Genomic DNA, 21,925 nt, shown 5'->3' on the forward strand with positions numbered 1-21,925 from the left:
AAATGTCCCGCTCGCTGACTAATCCCAGGTCAGGGTTCCTCATAACTTCCCCTCCTAGCGTTCTATCTTCCTCTTTCTTCGCTGCTCCAGCAGCAGACAGATGAGTGCTTTTGTTTTTCTTGTATTTCTGACTGAATTGTATTTCTAGGCTTTTATGCTTAGGCGACGCAGTCTGCCGCGCCTTGGCATTTGTGTGAGGCGACTGCGTGTGTGTGCCGCGGGAGCGATCTCCGCTCCTTTCGCGGTGGTGTTTTCATTCGGCTCTGTGCGCGGGCGGCCTCCGGCCGCTAGGGGACCGCGCGCCTGTGCTGCCGCTCTGAGGAGATTGACCCCCCGTGAAGCGCGAGTCGTCGAGTACGCTTCGTGCCTTACGTCGGTGAAGCGGCTTAACGGTCTTGCGCGCCGCGGGGGAAGATCGGCGGGTTCTACTTGTGCAGCGCTATGGCCTTAAGTGTATAACAGAGTGTAGAAATCCACGGGAAGCAAGGTTGTAGATCAAACGTAGTTTATTTGAGCAAGCAGTAAAGGTACAACCAACTGATCAAGTCGTGGTCCAGGCCAGAGTGCTCCGCCTGTGGAATGCACTCAGAGAACACAACAGGATTCCAAGAATCCATAGTAACAGAACTTAATAGATAAACATAAGTAGAAATACAATTTATCAGAGACAAGAAATACATAGAATACTACATCACCTCCTTTTCTCAAAAGAACAAAATAAAAAAACAAAAAAAAATAAAGAACAAAAAAAACAAGAGAGAAACAAACAGAAAAAGAAATATTACTCTCTAAACCTCAAAGGTCTATTAACAATGCGAGACCTCTTCCTGACACCGAAGTCGGTGGCAGGAGCCTTGGTGGGAAAGGAATTTGTGGAAGCTTTTTCGGAGACAGGTGAGGTTGAAGATGCTTTTGTGACAACAGAAGTGTTACTAACAACCTTAGCAACTCTGTTCAAATTCCACCAGAAACCTCCCTCAACTTGTACAGCATTTCCCACAATCTTAACCACTTTAACAGGAGACCCAAACTTGCTTTCCCCCTTGTTGACATGGACAGACTTCCTAATCCTCACACAGTCTCCAACTTCCAAAACGCTCTCTTTCGTACCCTTCCTTACATCAAAATTTTCCTTTTGCTTGGACTGGGCATGCAGGACATTACTCTTTACAATGGACATGAGACTCGAGACATCAGAACTAGACTTCATCCACTTAGACATCCACCCAGGACAAAACGAAGTGTTAGGCTTTCGACCTCTCATTAACTCAAAAGGAGAGACCTTAGTGGAGGAGTGAGGATTGGTCCTATAAAACCAAATCATGCTCTTTAACGCTTTGCTGACATCAACATTACTACTCCTAGCCCACTTCACACAGTCGCCAATAACTCTGTTCATCCTCTCGACAAGGCCATTCCCTTGAGGATGATAAAGAGAACTCTTGACATGCTTCACACCTGAATTTGACAAAAAGTCAACAAACTCATGACTCACAAATTGCTTCCCATTGTCGGAAACTAACACTTCAGGAAAACCTTCCCTACTCCAAATATCACACAAGAATTCAATGACACTTTTCGTATCAGCATCTTTTATCAACTTATACTCTGGCCACTTGGAGGCATAATCAACCAAGACTAGAATGAACTTGGAACAGCCACTCAGCACAGAATAAGGTCCCATGATATCAATACCCAGTTTAGCCCAAGGACGATCCGGGCACTCAACCGGCATAAGAGGAGGAACCCAAGTCTTGAGACTCTTATCTGAAGATTTACAGATACAACAGTCCGCAACAAAAAGATCGATATCCAAATCCATAGCGGGCCACCAGAACATTTCACGACTTCTACGTTTAGTAAGTGAACAACCCAGATGACCCTCATGAGCCTTCACAATGATATCTTTTCTAAATGCAAAAGGAGGAATGATCTTATCATTGCGAAGTAAAATACCATCTTCAATGGAGATCTCATGCCCAACCTTAGAAAAGGGTTGAAGAGAAGAAGACAAGACCTTCTCACGCGGCCAACCCAACTTAACAAAATTACAAACATCCTGAAGAACACTATCTTGTTCAAAAGCCTTCCTCCACTCCACTTCAGAACAAACTTGTAGTTCAGGGATGTCTACACAGGCAACTAAACAATCATCACAGTCCTCTTCAATGAGATTGGAAAAAGAAATGTCAACATCATCATCACACACAGCAGGCGGGAACCGGGACAAAAAATCTGCCCTTACGTTTTTCCCACCAGCAATATACACAACATCAAAATGGTACTGCAAAAGCCTGGTCACCATCCTCAAAATCCTAGGTGTGCAACATTTAGTAAGACCACCACCCAAAATGTTAACCAAAGGTTTGTGATCAGTTTGAAGTAAGAAACACCTTCCCCAAATGAACGGTCTAAACTTCTCAATACCCCATGTACAAGCCAAAAGCTCCTTCTCTATCACAGAGTATTGAACCTCAGCAGATCTCAAAACCATGGATGCAAAACTGATAGTTCTTTCAACACCATCCTCACTTTGTGTTAAGGTGGCACCAAGACCAACACGACTCGCATCAACAGTCAAACAGCACGGCAAAGCAGGGTCAAAGGGTTTAAGGACAGAATCAGACGTCAGAGACAGTTTCACTTCATCAAAAGCCTTAATGCATTCCTCGCACCAAACAAACTTCACTCCCTTTTTCAACAGGTTACTAATAGGACGTACGATGGTCGCGTAATGAGGAATAAACCTGGAGTAGTATTCACAAATACCTAGAAGAGACTTAACCCCAGTCTTGTCAGACGGGGTTGGAGCTTTAGAAATAGCCTCCAAAAGTCCAGGTCTAGGCTTTATTCCGTCTTGTGTTAAAATGTGACCAAGATTCTCAACTTCTGTACACATAAACTTACACTTCTCCAATTTCAACACTACACCATGATCTTGAAACAAACTCAGAACATTATCAAGGACCGAATCATGAGAAGAAACATCCTTGCCAAAAATCAAAACGTCATCTTGAAAAACTGTCACTCCCTTAACACCTTCCAAGATATTACTCATAACTCTCTGAAAGACCGACGCGGCCGAAGCTAGGCCAAAAGGCATACGTCGATACTGAAAAGTGCCCAAAGGAGAGATGAAAGCAGTCAAGTGACGGAATCAGGATGCAGCTCGACCTGGTGGTAAGCACTGGCTAAATCTAGTTTAGTGAAAAACTTTGCTCCTTTAGTAGCTGCAAAAAGATCATTAATCCGGGAAGGGGATGAGAATCCACCCAGATTACCTTGTTGACAGAGCGAAGGTCAACACAGACCCTAAGTTTACCATCCCTCTTCCGAGCTACGACTAAAGGCGAAAGCCAAAGGGAAGACTCTGCAGGTTCTATCACACCATTCTCACACAACATCTCAAGTTCTTTCTTCAAATCATCTCTGGCGCTGAAGGGCACACCCCGAAGCTTATGTTTAACAGGTGTTGACCCCTCTTTAACAATATCTTGTGTTTGAACCCTTTTATTTTACCCAAACTGGAACTAAAAACAGCAGGAAACTTGCATTTTAGCATTTGTAAATAGTCAGAGCAGGTAGCAATAAAAACTTGTTCCTTTGCACCAGGCTTAAGTGTCATACCGAAGAGATCCTGATGGAACCAGCCCAAAATATTGAGACCTTTAATCGCAACATAGATTTTCCCTCTAATCTTCCTCCCCTGAAAACATAAGATGTCCTCAAAAAAACCAAGGAGATTAATTTTCCTTCCTTCATAGGACACACGAGCACGGTCTGGAGGAAGAAGAGGTTGTGCATCATTCCATGTATTGTCAAAAAGTTCTTTATCTATCATAGTGATCTTTGCACCTGAGTCGACAAGAAGTTTCAAAATCTTATCGCCAACAGCAATATCAACAATAGGATCGACACAAGAGTCAGGATCACCTTCAATGACAGGCCCTTCAGAGTAATCAGTAACGACAGCAATAGTTATTTCTGATTCTGAGGAAGAATCAGAATCAACAACACCAACAACAGGTTTATTGAAATTCTTCTTGTTTTTCAACTTTAAGCAAACTTTTGCAAAATGTCCCACTTTTTTGCAGTAGTTGCAAACAACACTGGAAGCAGGACAAGGAGAGCCCTTTTGGTGTTGCAGATTACCACACCTTATACACATTTGAGAATAAGACAAAGACTCAGACTTATTCAAAACCTTCCCTTTAGTAAAGTTAGACATGGATTTCTTTTTGTTGACTCTAGTAGAAGAATTCAAACTTAAAGCGTTTATAGGTTCAACTACTTTGTCTTCTAATTCCTTGAGAGAAACCATGGACGTTTCTACGCTCTTGGCTAACTTAATAGTGTCATCTAGGGAAGGATCACTCATGGCTAACAACTTTTGCCTAATTTTTTTATCCTTACAATGACAAACAAATTGATCCCTGATAAGCTGTTCATTAAAGTTTTCAAATTTACATTCAGATGCTAATCTCCTCAAGATAGAAATGTAAGCATCAATATCTTCAGAATCAGCTTGTTTTCTCTTAAAGAAAGTGTGTCTACGAACCATTAAGTTAGGCTGTTTGTCAAAACGAATCTTTAGTTTCTGCACAGTGTCACTATAATCATCAGACACAACACCTTCAATAACAGGTAAATCTGGGAGATGCTTAAAGACAGACCTGCCCTCAAAGCCCAGAGAATGTAAAAGTAGGCACTTTTTTCTTTCAGGGCGAAATCTAGGTGCTCCAATCGCTCCTAAATAATTTTCGAATGCATCATGCCAAATTTCCCACCTAATTGGAGGTTTACCAGGAGTTTCCAAAAAGGCTGGAGGTGGATTAACAGATTGAAGGGTAGACATAACTTTAAGAGCACGTTAGAAACAAAATACTATAAGTAAATAAACAGAATGTCAAGCAAATCAGCGGTGAGTAGTAGTAGTGAAAAAGCTGTGCGCATCAGCGATGACTATAGATGACACGTGATGAGTCCGTTAAGAACTTGAAACTTGAAGCTGCACGCACAAGAGATAAACACTGTTTCACACTTGCTGTAACTAGTACGTTGCAAAAGATGAAATATATATGGCAAAATGGAAGCTGTGCGCACCAGCGGTGAGCAGATTGACAAAGTGGAAACTGTGTGCACCAGTGATGAGTACTTCGTAACAAGTGCGCTGCAACTTGAAAAAGAAACGAAAACGTGAGCTGTGCGCATCAGCGATGAACTCGGAGAATTCGTCGTAAGCAACGTGGACAAAAGCCATGTGAAGACGTCACAAAGCACAATTGCTAATGACCAATCCAGACTGTCCAAACTTCTATCCAGTAGGAAGGCTGCACACAGCAACGTGATGATGCGCACACAGCAACGTGATGATGCACTACGCGCTCCTCTGAGAACAGGAACGTCGGAGCTCGAAGACTCGGACACAGAAGGTAAGGCTCGAGGAGGCCGAACTACACGAAGTAGTATTATTTAAATTACACAGTCAACGGTCGAGACAGTATGGAGAGGCCCCAAATGTAGTAAAAATAACTTTAAAGTATTGAAAGAGTCTCGAAAACAAAATCCGAAGAAAAGCTGAAAGATGCTACCTTCGTTAGGCAGAAAGACATAAAGTCAAATACACGGACAGGGACATGAAAGTCTTACGGTTTTGACGATGTCCAGGTTTTGACGATGTCAGTAGAAGGCAGTAGTAGGCAGAAGGAGGCTGTACTTTGCTGAGTTACTCAAGATGATCCTCAAAATGACACGGAGTCCAACAGCAGGAGTTGAGGAACTGTGACGAGGGAAACGGGGCTCTCTCTCACTTCTTTAAAGAAAACACCTTTACAAGTCCCACGGAGATCATAGATGTAGAGCACGCATCGTCACCAGTAAAATTATGTAGAAATCCACGGGAAGCAAGGTTGTAGATCAAACGTAGTTTATTTGAGCAAGCAGTAAAGGTACAACCAACTGATCAAGTCATGGTCCAGGCCAGAGTGCTCCGCCTGTGGAATGCACTCAGAGAACACAACAGGATTCCAAGAATCCATAGTAACAGAACTTAATAAACATAAGTAGAAATACAATTTATCAGAGACAAGAAATACATAGAATACTACACAGAGCCCCTGCCTGGAGCCAGAACACCCGCGTTGCGGGTAAGGTGTTTGTAAGATTTGGGACCGGCCCAGGCAGATTTTCGTGCCTCATAACAGAGGCTGGTGGGTCCCGGTTCATTTGGTATTGACCCCGCTGTGGTGGGAAGACCTCTCTATTCGGGCTTTGTCCCATCATTAACCCCTGAGTAGCTCGGAGCCTTGCTGTTGGCAGGCCATGGAGTATACTGAATATTATGCAGAGGAGGACGAGGAACAACAGGTCATCTATTTACCGGTGGACGACCACTTCTGTCAGGTCATGGATTCCTCCTTGTGGAAGGCTGTGATGCGGGTTGTAGAGCCCCTAGAGAAGAAAATCGACCAGCTTCAGGCACAGTGCCAGCCCCTTGGACACGGGGCGGACACCTTGGGGCGACAGGACCCCACGCTTCCGAGCCAGGTTTCGCCGAATGTCTCAGAGCCCAAGAGAAAGCGCTCTACTGATGCGGGGGTGGATTCTGACGCATTTTCGCGCCTCAAGAAGGCTTTCCTGGAAGCTAAGACCTCTGACGCCCCTTCAACCTCTAAAGAGGTTCCGACTATAAGTCTGGGAGGAGGTCAAGGCGATGCGGATACTGTTGATCCAGACAAGTCTCCCCAAACCTCGGACGGAGATGGGGAACCAGACAATTCGTGGGCCTCTGCACATCCCATCCAATCATCCAACTCAAATCCCAGTTCAGACATGCTCAACCCGGATGAGCTTCTCCACCTGCGCTCTTCTCACTGGGTTCCCGCGCCTAAGGTGGCCGCCAACATGACTGCCAGACTGCGTAAACCCCTGGATCAGGAGGTGCGTAGTTGTCTTCGGGCCGAATGTCCGCGCCCCTCTTTGGAGGGCAAGGTTACGGTGACCCCGGAAATTGACCCCAAAATGTCTACCTTCCTCACTAAATTCGTTAAAGACCCCAAAAAGGGCATTGATCGATCTTGGAGGTCCTGCCAAGATAAACTCTTGGACACGGCAAGACCGCTGGCGAAAATCCTTGACATGGCTGAGGACTCCAAGGCCTCGGGATCACTGATTTCTCCAGAGACCCTTTCCGGTTGGGCGCAAAGGGCAATTATCTTCTTGGGGAACGCGAATGTGGCCATCTCTACAGAAAGGAGACGATCTATCCTTATTACAATAGACCCGAAACTGGGGGAACTGGCTACCTCTGAGGCAGGTCCGATGGCGGAGGGGAACCTTTTCGGAGACCCGTTCGTCAAAGAATTGGGTAAATTCGTCAATACGTTTAACTCCCTCGACAAGGCACAGTCATCGGTTAAATGGATCTTCATCCCTCGGGTTTTTGGAGCAGCCAGCCGAGGAAGGGGCCGCTCGTCTGGCAGACCTTACACCAGAGGCTCCTACAGGCAGGGTGATTCCCATTGGGGCCAATACCAAGATCCCGACAAGTTCGGCAACTTTTACCAGACAAGAGGTTTCCCCCGCCGCCGTGGTGGACGAGGAAGAGGTGACGGCGGCTACAGTAATACCAGAGGTGAGACTTCAGAGTGTGACGGGTCTGAGAGTGGGGGGCAGACTCAAATATTTTCTTCAGGCATGGTCTTCAATTACCTCAGACGCTTGGGTCTTACAGACCGTCGGAGGGTTTCACATAGAGTATTCGGGGCTCCCCAGGCAGCCCGTCCTTCCCAAACCCATCGGCTTTACGCCAGACCAAGTTTCCCTCATAGACAAGGAGGTGGCGGACCTACTTCGGAAAGGGGCCGTTGTAGAGTCACAATGGCATCCGGGGGGTTTCATCAGCAACATTTTCCTTGTAGAGAAACAGGATGGCGGCTATCGCCCAGTCATAAATCTCATGGAGTTCAATGGCTGGTTAGTCTACCGCCATTTCAAGATGGAGGATATCCATCTTCTGAGAGACTTACTTCAGGAGGGGGACTGGATGGTCCGATTGGATCTGAAAGATGCCTATCTCACGATTCCCATCTTTGCCCCCCACAGGCGCTTTCTGCAGTTTCAGTGGGGTCACCGGGTTTACGAGTTTGTCTCCCTTCCTTTCGGACTATCGTCCGCTCCGTGGTGCTTCACCAAGGTGCTGAAGCCGGTGGTGGAACACTTACGCATGGAGGGCATCCGCCTCATAATATATCTGGACGATATGCTCCTCCTGAACCAATGTCCCCGGACACTGCTGTCTCACCTTCAGAGAGCGGTGACTCTTTTGGAATCCTTGGGGTTCATTATCAACCAGGTCAAATCGGACCTTACCCCGGCACGACGCATGCAGTTCCTGGGTTTTATGATAGACTCAGTGAAGGCCACCTTGTCCCTTCCTTCTTGGAAATTATCCAAGATCAGGCACGAGCTGAGACATACTCTGGCACGTCCGACGATCCAGTTACGTCACCTGGCCAGGGTGGTCGGCCTGAAGGACTGGGTTATTTAAGACCCAGCGGTGCCAGGGGACAACACCTGAAACCTTCGTGGGTAACCTGTTCCGGCGTACAAATGACAGAGACACGGGACACTTCCTTCGGCGTCAAAGATTCGAGGTTTATTTACTGCAGGGAACACAGAATTCACGAGAAGTACACAACGGGTATGTTTTCGGGATCTGCTTCAATTTGCTACTGTGGATCGCTCCTTTTTATACACATTTCTCTCATAGGCTAACATGGTACACAAAGGTTTACAACTTGGTTCCCATAATTATCTCCGAGAGGGGTCGCTTTGATGCATTCAAGGTCCGGAACATAAGTACAGAAACATTCGTGGTTCCCAACTGTAAAAACCCATCTTCCCACCATTAGTACATTCCAATCGACAGTAAACAGATCGAAGAAGAAACAAGGACAGGTGCAGAGAAAGGCAGAAACAGTGGGGAGATCGGAAAGGGTGTAAAAAAGGGGTGGTATCGGGAAACACGAGCTACAGGCATCAAAGAGACGTGCCTAATGAGATGCACGGCTGAGACAACAGACCGGCACGGCAAGATGAGCCTCGAGCGGGGCCATCTGCCTTACGACATCATCCCTCTCATCATAAAGACACTTTCAAAGGAAACGTGTCTTCCGCAAGAGTCTTGGGAATCCCAGGGTCGCGAAGCGGACAGCGTCCGTTCGCTGGCTACTTGAGGGCAAGAGACAAAATGGATGCCACATCTAAGATGGAACCCGTGGGTACAGATGTATAAACCCACGAAAGAGACGAACGGTTTAGGTTAGCACAGCGAAACTGCGCACACCCACTAAACTCGTCATTTGCAGTTCGTAGATACCAGACTCAACCATATTCGTGCGAGTCGGAAACATCACTTACAATTGTCACGGAACCTCAGACGCTCCTTTTGCCCTCATGTAGGCAAGCACTAGTCAGAATCATATTCAATATTCATCAGACCATCTAGATGTTGCTGCAACATAGCTCTGTCCAACCGAGCTCCTTTGGTAACAGGCGGCTGTCTTATACACGTTGTAGCACAGAGGCCACATAAGGCAGGACCACACTGCACACAAAGGCAACACGTGAACAGGAACACTACAACAACTCCGATGATCATCAGAATCTTCCAACCCCACGTCGACATCAGGCCCCAAAACCACCCAAGCAGCGTCCAATCCCCTACGTCCACGTGTATGGACTCAGAGATCTTATACAACCTTGAGATGGCTTGATAGACAGTCGGAGCGTTATCTGGAATGAAAATGCAGCAGCTCGAATGGATCACCTTACATACCCCACCTCGATCTGCTAAGACCACGTCTAAAACCATACGGTTTTGTAACGTCATGAGCCTTTCCGCCTGAAGTTCTGTGGTGATATTACCAAGGGCACTGGCAGTGATATTAGCTGTCGATTCCACCACACGAGTCAACTGTCTCAGGTTCCTACTATTAACCATAGGTCCCCAAAACGGGAGGAAACCCTTGAAAAAGTCTCCTGCCTTTTGACCGGCGGTGTCCTCTTCGCTAATCACGCCTCTCACAACTCTAGTTTTGTGATAGTCTGCCTCTGCAGTGAACGTCGGAGGCAACAGATTTGCGATAAAACATGAGCCCACAAAGTCGGAGGGCAACCATGTATACGCACGATCATGGCAGAAAAAGTATGTACCCTTGGCAGCCAGAAACACAGGGGACGAGACCATCGGCAGGATATAATTCTCAGAGCAAGCACTCTCTCCAAGACGAGCTTTCGATCTTCGGCCACGACCCATTAGACAGAGATTACCAATGTGGGGTACGACCCATATCGGAGGCGAGCTTCTAAGCTGCTTTTCATTCGTGAGCGCACTATACTCGACCTTACTCAGGACCCTATAGGCTTGTACCTCTTCCTCTGGGATGAGCGATGGCTCATAGATATCTTTATCCAAATCTTCTATCGCTATAGACAAAGGCTTATGATACGAGCCAGGACCAGAGTAGGGAGAACGTGGCTCTCGACTGGGGTAAGAATCTAGTGCACTTCGAAACATTGTTTGAAATACTCGAGCTGAACCCTGGGAACTATAAGGTAGGACCAGATATGGAATTCCCTTATCCGTGGTATGTGGCATTAACCCACACACCCAACAATTCGTAGTATTAACCACTAACTGATGCTGATGAAGAAGCTGAATAAAGGAATTATTTCTGAATTCCACACGTCTAGCCTGTTCGTGTTCGGGTAAGATATGAAAAGAATGAGGGGATGCAGTGGAGGTAGATTTAGGTTCAGAAGTAGGAGTAGGTATGGCAGAAGGTAAGAAGTACGACATCATGTAATACACCCCACCCGCCAATAGCAAGGAAACAGTCAAAAACAATAAGAACATTTGGAACATAAAACATTTGGTACGAATAATTTGTTGCAGTTTGAATCTTTGCGCCTGAGCTTCTTCCAAGTCCATCAGCTTCGAAAACGCCATCCCCTACTACCGTCCGCAACGTTTCTTGACGCACTTCGTTCTGTGTAGCAGTAGTCAATCCCTAGGAGTTCCCAGGAACCGACGGTCTTTAGCCTAGCGCCAAGACCTACTAACCAGAAGGAAGTACACGCGCGGCCCTACGGTACACCTGGATGCAAGGTATCTTTATTCACAATGTATATACAGACAATCTCTTAGCTGTGGAAGTAAAAAGCATATAGATGGAACGAAGCTCAATTTTTACAAAAATAATCACAATAATACGGGTGTTTTGAACTGATCGTGGCAAATGGGAAAATGCAGTTGTCAAGGGACAGAACGGAAATGTATTTGTCTCTGGTGTTAGATCGCAAAAAGTATCGAGTTTTCCCAGGACGTGTCTGTTCGTCAAACAAAGAATCCGATGAAGGAACAGAGTTCTGCCGATCAGTTGATTGTTCTAATCTTGAGTCTTGTGATAGTAAATGTTCAACAATGTCTTTCTGCTGCACTGAGGATTCTCCGACAGGCTGTGCGTCGCTAAAGGGTACAAAAGTCTGTGGTCCTTCTGTTTCAGATGAAGCAATGCCCTTCCTCACCCACGAGTCTGCAGGTAAAGGTATAGGAACCTTCTTAGTATGGGTGGCATGCACCCAATTTTTTCGCCCTTCCAAACGGACGGCAGTTCTCGTGGCAAGGAGGACCTGGTAGGGTCCAGTAAAACGGGGTTCCAAGTTCTTTTTTCGGGCAAAGTTGCGGGTAACCACCCAGTCCCCGGGTTGGAGCTGGTGGCCTGGACCCTCCGTCTGCGTCGGCAGTGCTTCGTAAACCTGTTGGTGAATTAACCTCAGTTTAGCAGTCAGATCATGAAGATAATCAATCAACATTGGGTACTCAAGATTAGAAAATACACCCGGTCTAGGAACCCCCCAAACATTCGCAGGACGGCCGAACACTATTTCATAGGGATTGAGCCCTACTCGGGAGTGTACTGTCGTCCTTGTTGACAACAAGGCAAGGGGCAAAGCGCCAGGCCACGAAAGACCAGTCGTAGCCTGAATCTTAGCCAGTTTGAGTTTAAGGGTGCCATTATACCCTTCAACCAAACCTGCTGACTGGGGATGATTGGCGCTATGGAATTTTTGATTAATTCCAAGGCCCTTACACACACTCTTCATCACACTCCCTACAAACTCACTTCCGTTATCAGACCATACAATTCGAGGCATTCCATAGCGAGGAAAGTATTCCTTCAGCAGGATTTTCGCAGTAGACAGGGCAGTATTGTCTTTAAGAGGGTAGGCTTCAATCCATCGGGAGAATGCGCAAACCACAACTAAAACATATTTCATATTATTGCATCTCTCCATATGGATGAAGTCTAGCTGAATTACTTCAAAGGGATATGAAGGGGGAGCAAAATGGCCAGGAGGTGTGGGGGTCCCCTTTCCAGGATTGTATAACATACATATCATGCAATTCTTCACCAATCTCTCAGCACACTTCGTAATACCATCATTCTTCCACACAGGAGACAACAACTTACAAATACCTTTCGCACTAATATGTGCTAACCCGTGTGCCATTGTCACAACAGCCAGCACATATGCATCTGGTAACATCCACCTCTTGTGCTCCGACAAATCGACCCAGCAACCATTCGCATCCAACTTTCCCGTACTCTCTTTCCACTTCGTCTTTTCAGTCTCAGTGGCCTCATTCTGAATTGCTTTCACGCTCTCAATAGTGTCCTTACACATACTAGTCTCTGTAGGCCACCTAACCGAACTCGTCACATACATTCTGGTGCTAAGGTTCCGGGCAGTCTCCTTAGCAATCTCATCCGCGAACGCATTACCACGACCAACATCATCCGTCACCTTACGGTGCGCACTACATTTAACAATCGCCACTTGCTTAGGTAACGTAAGTGCATCCAAAAGATCATTCACAAGCTGTCCATGCTGAATTTTCGTACCATGCGACGTCATAAAACCTCTCTCTCTCCACAATCGTCCAAAGCTATGAGCGACGCCAAAGGCATATTGGCTGTCGGTAAACACATTCACTCGTTTCCCTTTCGCCAACACACACGCTCTAGTTAGAGCGATCAGCTCTGCAGCCTGGGCAGAGTTCTGATTCAATCTTGCAGTTTCCACGACAGTATTCAAAGTTACAACAGCATACGCAGTCGTCACATCACCATTCGGCAATTTAAAACACGATCCATCCACATACAAGGTCCCATCGGGATCTTCCAAAGGAGTGTTTTTAAGGTCCACTCGACCTTTTGTTTCCTCCTCAGTCCTTAAATAGCAATCATGGGCTGCTATTTCATCTGACTCTGTACTAATTGGCAATAAAGTCGCCGGGTTCAGGACATTACATCGTTTTATCTGAATATGGCTTGCCAACAACGTCAGCTCGTACCCTGACAACCTCGCACTCGTCAAGTGCTGAGTTTTCGTACGATTCAAAAGAGTGTCAACTGCATGTGGAACCATCACCGTAAGCATATTATCCATGACCAATCCTGCTGATTGTCGGATGGAGACCGCGGCTGCCGCTGTTGCTCTCAAGCAACTCGGCAATGCTCTAGCTACCGGGTCCAAGGTCGAGGAAAAATATGCACATGGACGTTGCTTATCACCAAAAGGTTGCGTTAAAACACTCAACGCACAACCTTCCCTCTCGTGAACGTATAGTGTAAACGGCTTGCTATAGTCAGGAGTACCTAACACAGGAGCCGAACACAATGCGTCACGCAGTTCAGAAAAACTTTTCTGACATTCTTCCGTCCATGGTAAAGAAGTTGAAACATCCTTGCACGTGAGAGCCACCAATGGTTTCGCTAACAATGAAAAATTCGGAATCCACTGTCTGCAATATGACGTGATGCCTAGAAAGGCACGCACATCTCTTTGGGTTGTTGGCACAGATATGCGCGCAATGGCTGCAATTCTCTCTGGGGTCAACCTTCTTCCCTCCTTTGACAATAAGTGACCTAGATAGGTTACTTCTTGACAACAATATTGAAGTTTAGAAGGAGACACCTTGTGATGTAAGTCACAGAGATGCTGCAACAATGATATAGTGGCAATTTTGCAAATGTCCTGAGTATCTGCAGCCACCAATAAGTCGTCGACATATTGGATCAAAGCCGCACCAGCCGGCAACACAAACGCATCTAGTTGACCCTTCAAGGCTTGACTGTAAATAGATGGACTCTCACAGTAGCCCTGAGGAGCACGTTTGAAGCGGAAGCTACGGCCACCAAGAGAGAAACCGAAAAGGTCCCTGCTTTCTTCAGCAATCGGAATACTGAAGAACGCATTCTTCAGATCGATTACTGAAAACCAAGATGCAGAAGCTGGAATCAGAGTCAGTAGCGCCGTGATGTCAGGCACAACAGGGAACTGAGGAATCACGATTTTATTGACCTCCCGCAAATCGATAACAAAACGATAAACAGGTGGCTTAGAAGGATCGGTACGTTTCAGAATAGGCAGTACAGGGCTGTTGCACACGTTTCCCCGAGTCTCCTCAATGACATCTTTCTCGATCAAATCATAGATAATCGCCAACAATGCTCGTTCACCATCAAGGGAGATACGATACTGGGGAATACGAGGCAATCGCACATTAGATTTCACGTGAACAACATAAGGGGAGATGTCGAGCAGGCCCGCGTCATTGGGACCTGTTGCCCACAAAGATGCAGGAAAAGAGAACTCAATTCCGGTGGAAGCTTATCGAGAGACAAATACATTGGAGAGATGACTCTCTCACCCAAAGTAAGCTTTACTCCTGCAGGAGAACAATACAAAGTCGCATACAGACGTTTTAGCAAATCCAGGCCCAAGAGATTTTCACCACAACCAGTGGTCAAAATCAACGGAGCTTCAAGCTCACGTGGCCCAATTGTGAGTGGCAATGGGCACGAAACCGGATTGCTAACAGGGGCGCCAGAGAATCCAACGGAAACATTTGTTAAGCCAGACAAAGGTGCGCCAGGGAGTTTCGAATGCATGATGGAACTTTTCGCTGCACCAGTGTCCAACAGAAAAGGCTCAACGACGCCCGAGGTGGCAACTGCGACGTAAGGCCCTCTCTGATCAACCGGAACTGATACCACTCCCTCTCCTTGTCTACGGCTGTCCTAGTAATTACCGTCGTCAGCATTCTGATCGACGTAATAATCATCTACGTTGTATTGCGCAGATCGTCCTTGCGATGATCCACGTTGATCAAAACAATTGTTAGAATTTGATGAATTGTCTGAACGATCGTTGGGAGCACCTCGACCCCTACCACGTGACGTCTGCTGAGCACCACCACGACCTCCTCTAGATGTGTTACCACTATTACGCTCATTTAGAACAGGACAATTGAATTTTAAGTGACCCTCCTGTCTACAATAGGCACACTGGTTGTACCCTAATGAAGATCTTTCCGAAGAGGAGTCATTTCGCGATTGCGACCTATTAGATTGCGACTGCGATCGATTACGTTGCTGTGAATCATTCTGATTCGAGCGTGGAGGGTACGCTTGCTGCAACAACACCTTAGTTTTAAGTTCTTTCGTCTTCTTATCGGCACGATCATTCTCTTCTTTCTCCCTATTCTCATAATATTGTGCCGTAGCCAATATTTGAGCAGACGTAGAAACAGCCCACGCACTCTCAGAATTTTTTAATTTATTGCTCAAGTCGGGCAATAAGTTTGAAACAAATTTATCCACAAACAACCGCTGACCACCCTCGGTACTCATATCCTGACCACTGTGGTCGATGAATGCCTCCTCAAATCTCGTAAAGAAATCGGAGACGCTCTCGTCTTTCTTCTGTCTGCAAGCTGACAACTTGTCCCAGTTCACCCTCATAGCAGGCATAAGTGTTTTCATTAAAGCAATGATTCTCTGAGGGAGAGCAGCAATAAGCTGTTCAGGCTTAGCCCCGCCAGTTTGTCGTGCGTCTGCCGCAATAAGAGCAGCCCAATCTCCACCTAATTCGTTTGCATGGTTTTCCTGACGAATCTTAGCCCATACCGGTTGCGGTACAACATTGCCAAACAGCATATCGATATCGGCAAGATTCATTACCGTAGCGTCTACGAGCTGCGACAATTCCTTCTAATACCCTGCAGGATTTTTGCGAGGGTCAGGCAAAGATTGCTTCACCTGCAAAACTTCAGACCGTTTCCATGGAAGGTGTATCCATACTCTCTAATAATACGGTAAAATAACGGGGTTAGCATTAGCATCACCTGGCATCCACACTGGTGGAACTTCGCGCATGGGGTAAATGTAAATGTAAATGTGTTTCGATTTATATAGCGCAACACTTTAACCCAGGGGTCTCAAGGCGCTTGCTTAGGGAACCCGTCCTGGTATTCCTCTGTGAGAAACCCCGGCCGGGTATCCACAAGGTGAAAGCCAGGCATCCCACCGCGAGGGGCCGTAGTGGAGATTAAGCAAGCTATTGCCCAGAGTCGCAGAGTGTGATCCCGTGAGTCGAGTAGGCACCGGAGCGAGAATTATCGACTCCGTGGATTTTTGAGCCCAAGACCCGCCGAGGCGGGGAATCGAACCCTGGTCCACGGCCGATCTCAGCTTCCGGGTCTGCCGCCTCTAACCACTGAGCCACGCTTCTCCAGACCGGACGGATCTAACTGTCTTTCAACATCCTCAACGAATAATGCTTGAGGTATCGGAGAGGGACAAAAAGCTAATAATTGCTCGATGGCACGTCGAACATTAGTGCCCACCACCATTCCGCTCGAAAACTGAAGCTGTAAGTTAGTCAAAGCAGTTAATACATCTTCCGATGCATCTGCCGATATTTGATCGCGCAAAACTTTGCACATTTCTTCAAAAACATACCTCTGTGTCGGTATATTGAATTGACTGAACGTATCCAACACCGAACGTGGAGGATTTCTATGAGGGTGCAACATCCATGACATCGCCATATTGTACAACGCGGCACGTTCCCTATTACCAGGAAGCTGACTACGTCTTTGTGGACCGTCCGAATCAGCGGACTCAAGAATAGGTCCAAGAGAATTGAAAAAGTTAGCAGCCATTGAAGGGGTACGACGTCGAGTAGTTGGAGAAGTATACGATAGAGTAGAAACGAGAGAAGGAGTAGAAACAGAAGAAACAGTAGGAGTAAGTAGAACCGGAGCAGTAGCGGGAGAAGGAGTATGTGGAAGTACAGGCGGAGGAGCAGTAGGAACGACAATAGGCAAGGGAGCAGGAACAGTCGGAAGAACAGGTTGAGGAGCAGGTACAGGAGCAGGGGCAGGGGGAACCACAGGAGCTGCGGCACCCTGTGCGTACGGAGGTGGTGACTTCATAAGATAAGACATTAAAGGATCCTCAACTAATTCCTCCTTCTTATCCGACTCCGTTGGCAGAGCGGGATAACATTTATCTATAGTCATACGCTGAAGCCTGTCAAAAACTTCCTTTTCCTTATCCTCCTTATCACGCTGAAACTGCTCTGCTTTCTTTACAATAGTAGTAACACCATCTCTCTGATTACGTTTAGTCTGTCTGATCTCTTTCTGTCGGGCTTCTTTACGCCACAACCGAAAGGCATCAAACATGGCCGGCCTTGACTTTTTCTTAAACAATTTTGCCTCGAGGTTATCTAAAATTGGGGTCTCGAAACTACCATGAGGTGGCCAACTAAGAACACCATCCTTTTTAGTGTAACGAATCCAATATTCATTAAAGGTAATAGGACCTAATCCATGCTTACTGTAAAGTTCGTAAGTTGGAGTTCCAACCGGAGGTATCGGACACGAGTCCTCCAGTCGGGAATCCGTACCACAACGTCTGAAACAACTGAACAAAGTACTACGACCAGGCATCTTGCACACTAGCCGAGTTTCACAAACTTCAAGGGTTACGGGATTTACCAAGTCCCAGCAAAGAGCAAAAACCCTCGGTTTTTGGCGACTGCAGACGTCAAAGAACACAACAAAGAACCAAGTACTAAGAACCACAAATGCAATGGAACCATGCAACAACTAAGCAACCACAACCAAGGACTCTGGGAGCGACCCACAAATACTTAACTCAAAGATCAATGGCGTCACCAGGAAGGCCCGTCGATCGTCTCGCTGTACCAAGGTCTACGCCAGGCGCCAAAACAGGTCTACAGTCAGGGCAGCAGTCCGTCGCAGCCGTCAGGAGGTGGGAATCTTCGCGGAAAAGTCGTCGGGCCACTTGTTTCGACAACAGGATCGATGAAGCGGAGTGCACCTTCCCTCGGAGATTTCACACGAAGTTCCTCACGATCGTCGGGCTTGGACCGGTACCACTGATGCAGCCCCACGTAGGGCGCCAACTGAAGGACTGGGTTATTTAAGACCCAGCGGTGCCAGGGGACAACACCTGAAACCTTCGTGGGTAACCTGTTCCGGCGTACAAATGACAGAGACACGGGACACTTCCTTCGGCGTCAAAGATTCGAGGTTTATTTACTGCAGGGAACACAGAATTCACGAGAAGTACACAACGGGTATGTTTTCGGGATCTGCTTCAATTTGCTACTGTGGATCGCTCCTTTTTATACACATTTCTCTCATAGGCTAACATGGTACACAAAGGTTTACAACTTGGTTCCCATAATTATCTCCGAGAGGGGTCGCTTTGATGCATTCAAGGTCCGGAACATAAGTACAGAAACATTTGTGGTTCCCAACTGTAAAAACCCATCTTCCCACCATTAGTACATTCCAATCGGCAGTAAACAGATCGAAGAAGAAACAAGGACAGGTGCAGAGGAAGGCAGAAACAGTGGGGAGATCGGAAAGGGTGTAAAAAAGGGGTGGTATCGGGAAACACGAGCTACAGGCATCAAAGAGACGTGCCTAATGAGATGCACGGCTGAGACAACAGACCGGCACGGCAAGATGAGCCTCGAGCGGGGCCATCTGCCTTACGACATCATCCCTCTCATCATAAAGACACTTTCAAAGGAAACGTGTCTTCCGCAAGAGTCTTGGGAATCCCAGGGTCGCGAAGCGGACAGCGTCCGTTCGCTGGCTACTTGAGGGCAAGAGACAAAATGGATGCCACATCCAAGATGGAACCCGTGGGTACAGATGTATAAACCCACGAAACAGACGAACGGTTTAGGTTAGCACAGCGAAACTGCACACACCCACGTCATTTGCGGTTCGTAGATACCAGACTCGACCATATTCGTGCGAGTCGGAAACATCACTTACAATTGTCACGTAACCTCAGGCCTTCTATCATCATCCATTCAGGCGATTTTTCCGGGGCCCCTTCATTACAGGGCCCTTCAACGCCTCCAGGCCCTGCACCTTCGCAAGGGTCTAACTTATTCTCAGGTCGTTCCTCTCACGGAGGAGGCGAGGACGGAGCTTCGATGGTGGATCGAACACATGGACGCCTTGAACGGGTGGGCCATTTTCAGTTCGAAACCGGATTTGGTAATCGAATCCGATGCAAGCGGCCTGGGATGGGGAGCGTGCTGCGGCGCTGTTTCTACAGGCGGTGCATGGTCATCCGCAGAAAAAGATCTTCACATCAACTGTCTGGAGTTGATGGCAGGCTCTTTTGCAGTGAGGTGCTGGACGAAGGACAGACTTCAGTGTTGTGTCCTCTTGAAGATGGACAACGTGGCGGCAGTGCGCTACATCAAAAACCTAGGGGGAACCAAGTCCAGGGCTTTGTCCGATCTGGCTCGTTCTCTATGGGAGTACTGCCTGTCCAACGAAATATCCTTGTCGGCGGAACACCTCCCAGGCTCCGCCAATCAAGTGGCGGATTGGTGGTCTCGTCACTGGAGGGACACCAGCCTTTGGCAACTTCGCCCAGACGTGTTCGAGGCGATCAGGGACAGGTGGGGTCCGTTTTCAGTGGACCTTTTTGCTTCGCGACTAGACGCTCAACTGAGCCGCTACTTCAGTTGGCGCCCGGACCCGGAAGCAGCAGCGACCGATGCGTTCTTGCAAGATTGGAGCAAGGAGAGGGGTTATGCGTTTCCCCCCTTTGCGATGATCATGAGACTGTCCACCCAAGTGAGGAGACAGCGGGCGGATCTGGTGGTGATCACCCCGATCTGGAGGTCGCAAGTTTGGTTTCCAGCTCTGATGGAACTTTCTTGGGATTCTCCAATCCCTCTCCCAGCGTTCCAGATCTCCTCAAGAATCCTCAGGGGGATCCTCACCACCTCCTGTCCACAGGCAGCTTGTGCCTGATGGCCTGGCGGGTTACAGGAGACACTGGCAAGTCCCGGGACTTTCGGAAGACGCTGCCGCATGGTTAGCCTAATCCTGGGCAGATAGTACCAACAAGAGATACCGGTCTGCATGGTCTAGGTGGAGTAGTTGGTGTCTGCGATTACAGATTGATCCAATGGGGGCAGACATTGTCCACGTCCTTAACTTCTTAGCTTCCCTAGAGAAGAAGGGCCTGGCATACAGGTCAATCAATACCTTCCGATCGGCCATCTCGGCGGGTCATGTCCCGCTGGACAACCATCCAATAGGAGAACATCCCCTGGTCTGCCAACTGCTGCGAGGGATAAGGTTATCAGTTCCTCCGCAACCTCGCTACTCAGTTTTGTGGGATGTCAATAAAGTTCTTAACTTATTTCGGGGTTGGCCGTCCAATAAGTACTTGTCTAGGAAACAGATTTCAGGGAAATTAGCAATGTTGCTTTGTTTGATTTCGTGTCGCAGGGTCTCGGATGTGAGAGCCTTGGACCTTACGGGTCGCATTCTGTCCCCGGACGGGGTGACCTTCCACCTTTCTAGGCGTACTAAGTGCGATTCTCAATCTATCTTGTATCCTGCATTCCCAGATGTTCCAAAGTTATGTGTGGTTAGGGCATTAAAGGCCTACGAAGTGGCTACTGTTGATATACGCCCACAGGGTGTCAGACAACTGTTCATTGCTCTTACTAAACCACACGGGCAGTTTCTTCCCCTACTATTGCGCGTTGGGACGCTGGGTTATGCAGGAAGCTGGTATAGATACTTCCCAGTTTGGAGCCCATTCGGTTAGGGGGGCAATGGCGTCTAAGGCCTTTTCCCTGGGGGCTCGTCTGGAAGACATTCTGAAAGCAGCAGACTGGTCTTCCGACTCCACTTTCAAGAGATTTTACTTTAAGCCAGTCCCTTTGCTGGATTCCCTGGTGGTTGACAAGCTTTGAACTAGCCTAATCAGAAGCCTCCGCTCCTGACATAGAATGAAAAATGTCCTAGCTAACGTACAGGAAAGTTTCAATTCTATTAAGGAGGCGGAGGGGAGGATTAGCCCACCCTATCTTCTTCTAACCCTCCCGGAAGTTCTACGTTGGGTCGGTAAGTAAAATCCTTCTGGTGCAGCTTAGCATACCCAGTATGTTTGCAAGGTCGTTCTTATGTCAAATTGACTTATTGCTTATTGTTACAAATTCTTATGTTGATTGATGTTCTCTATGATATTGACCATGTGGTGCATGGTTCACTTCCTGGTGCCTTACGTGGTCTACTTGTACCGTAGGTGCAGAAGCGGGCAAGCAGGAATAACGGATGAACTCTTGTGGCAGTGTCGCAGGAAGAAAGAGGAAGATAGAGCGCCAGGAGGAGAAGTTATGAGGAACCCAGACCTGGGATTGGTCAGCGAGCGGGACATTTTCTGTTTCCAATTTTCCCTGATGCTCATGGGAAATGTGGTTTTGTTACTAATGTTGATATCTTTTAATGGCTGCTGGAGTAGAATAAACGAGAAAGTAACAGCCTAATCCTAGCCTCCGCCTCCTTAATAGAATTGAAACTTTCCTGTACGTTAGCTAGGAAATTTTTCATTCTATCTTGGTTGCTGTGTGAGGCAATAAAGAGCATATACATAAACTAGCCTCTATGTCTTTAATATCATGATTTTCTACTCAACCCTACTGCAGAAAATCT

General features: G+C 47.2%; 1 protein-coding gene across 1 annotated transcript in view; it reads right to left on the minus strand.

Moving 5' to 3' along the window:
• Nucleotides 1-21,925, minus strand: part of ANTKMT (adenine nucleotide translocase lysine methyltransferase) — a 108,817-nt gene that overhangs the window by 30,637 nt on the left and 56,255 nt on the right. The gene's annotated exons all lie outside the window — the stretch shown is intronic.

Source organism: Lissotriton vulgaris, chromosome 10 (assembly GCF_964263255.1).
Source record: "Lissotriton vulgaris chromosome 10, aLisVul1.2, whole genome shotgun sequence".
Lineage (NCBI taxonomy): Eukaryota > Metazoa > Chordata > Amphibia > Caudata > Salamandridae > Lissotriton > Lissotriton vulgaris.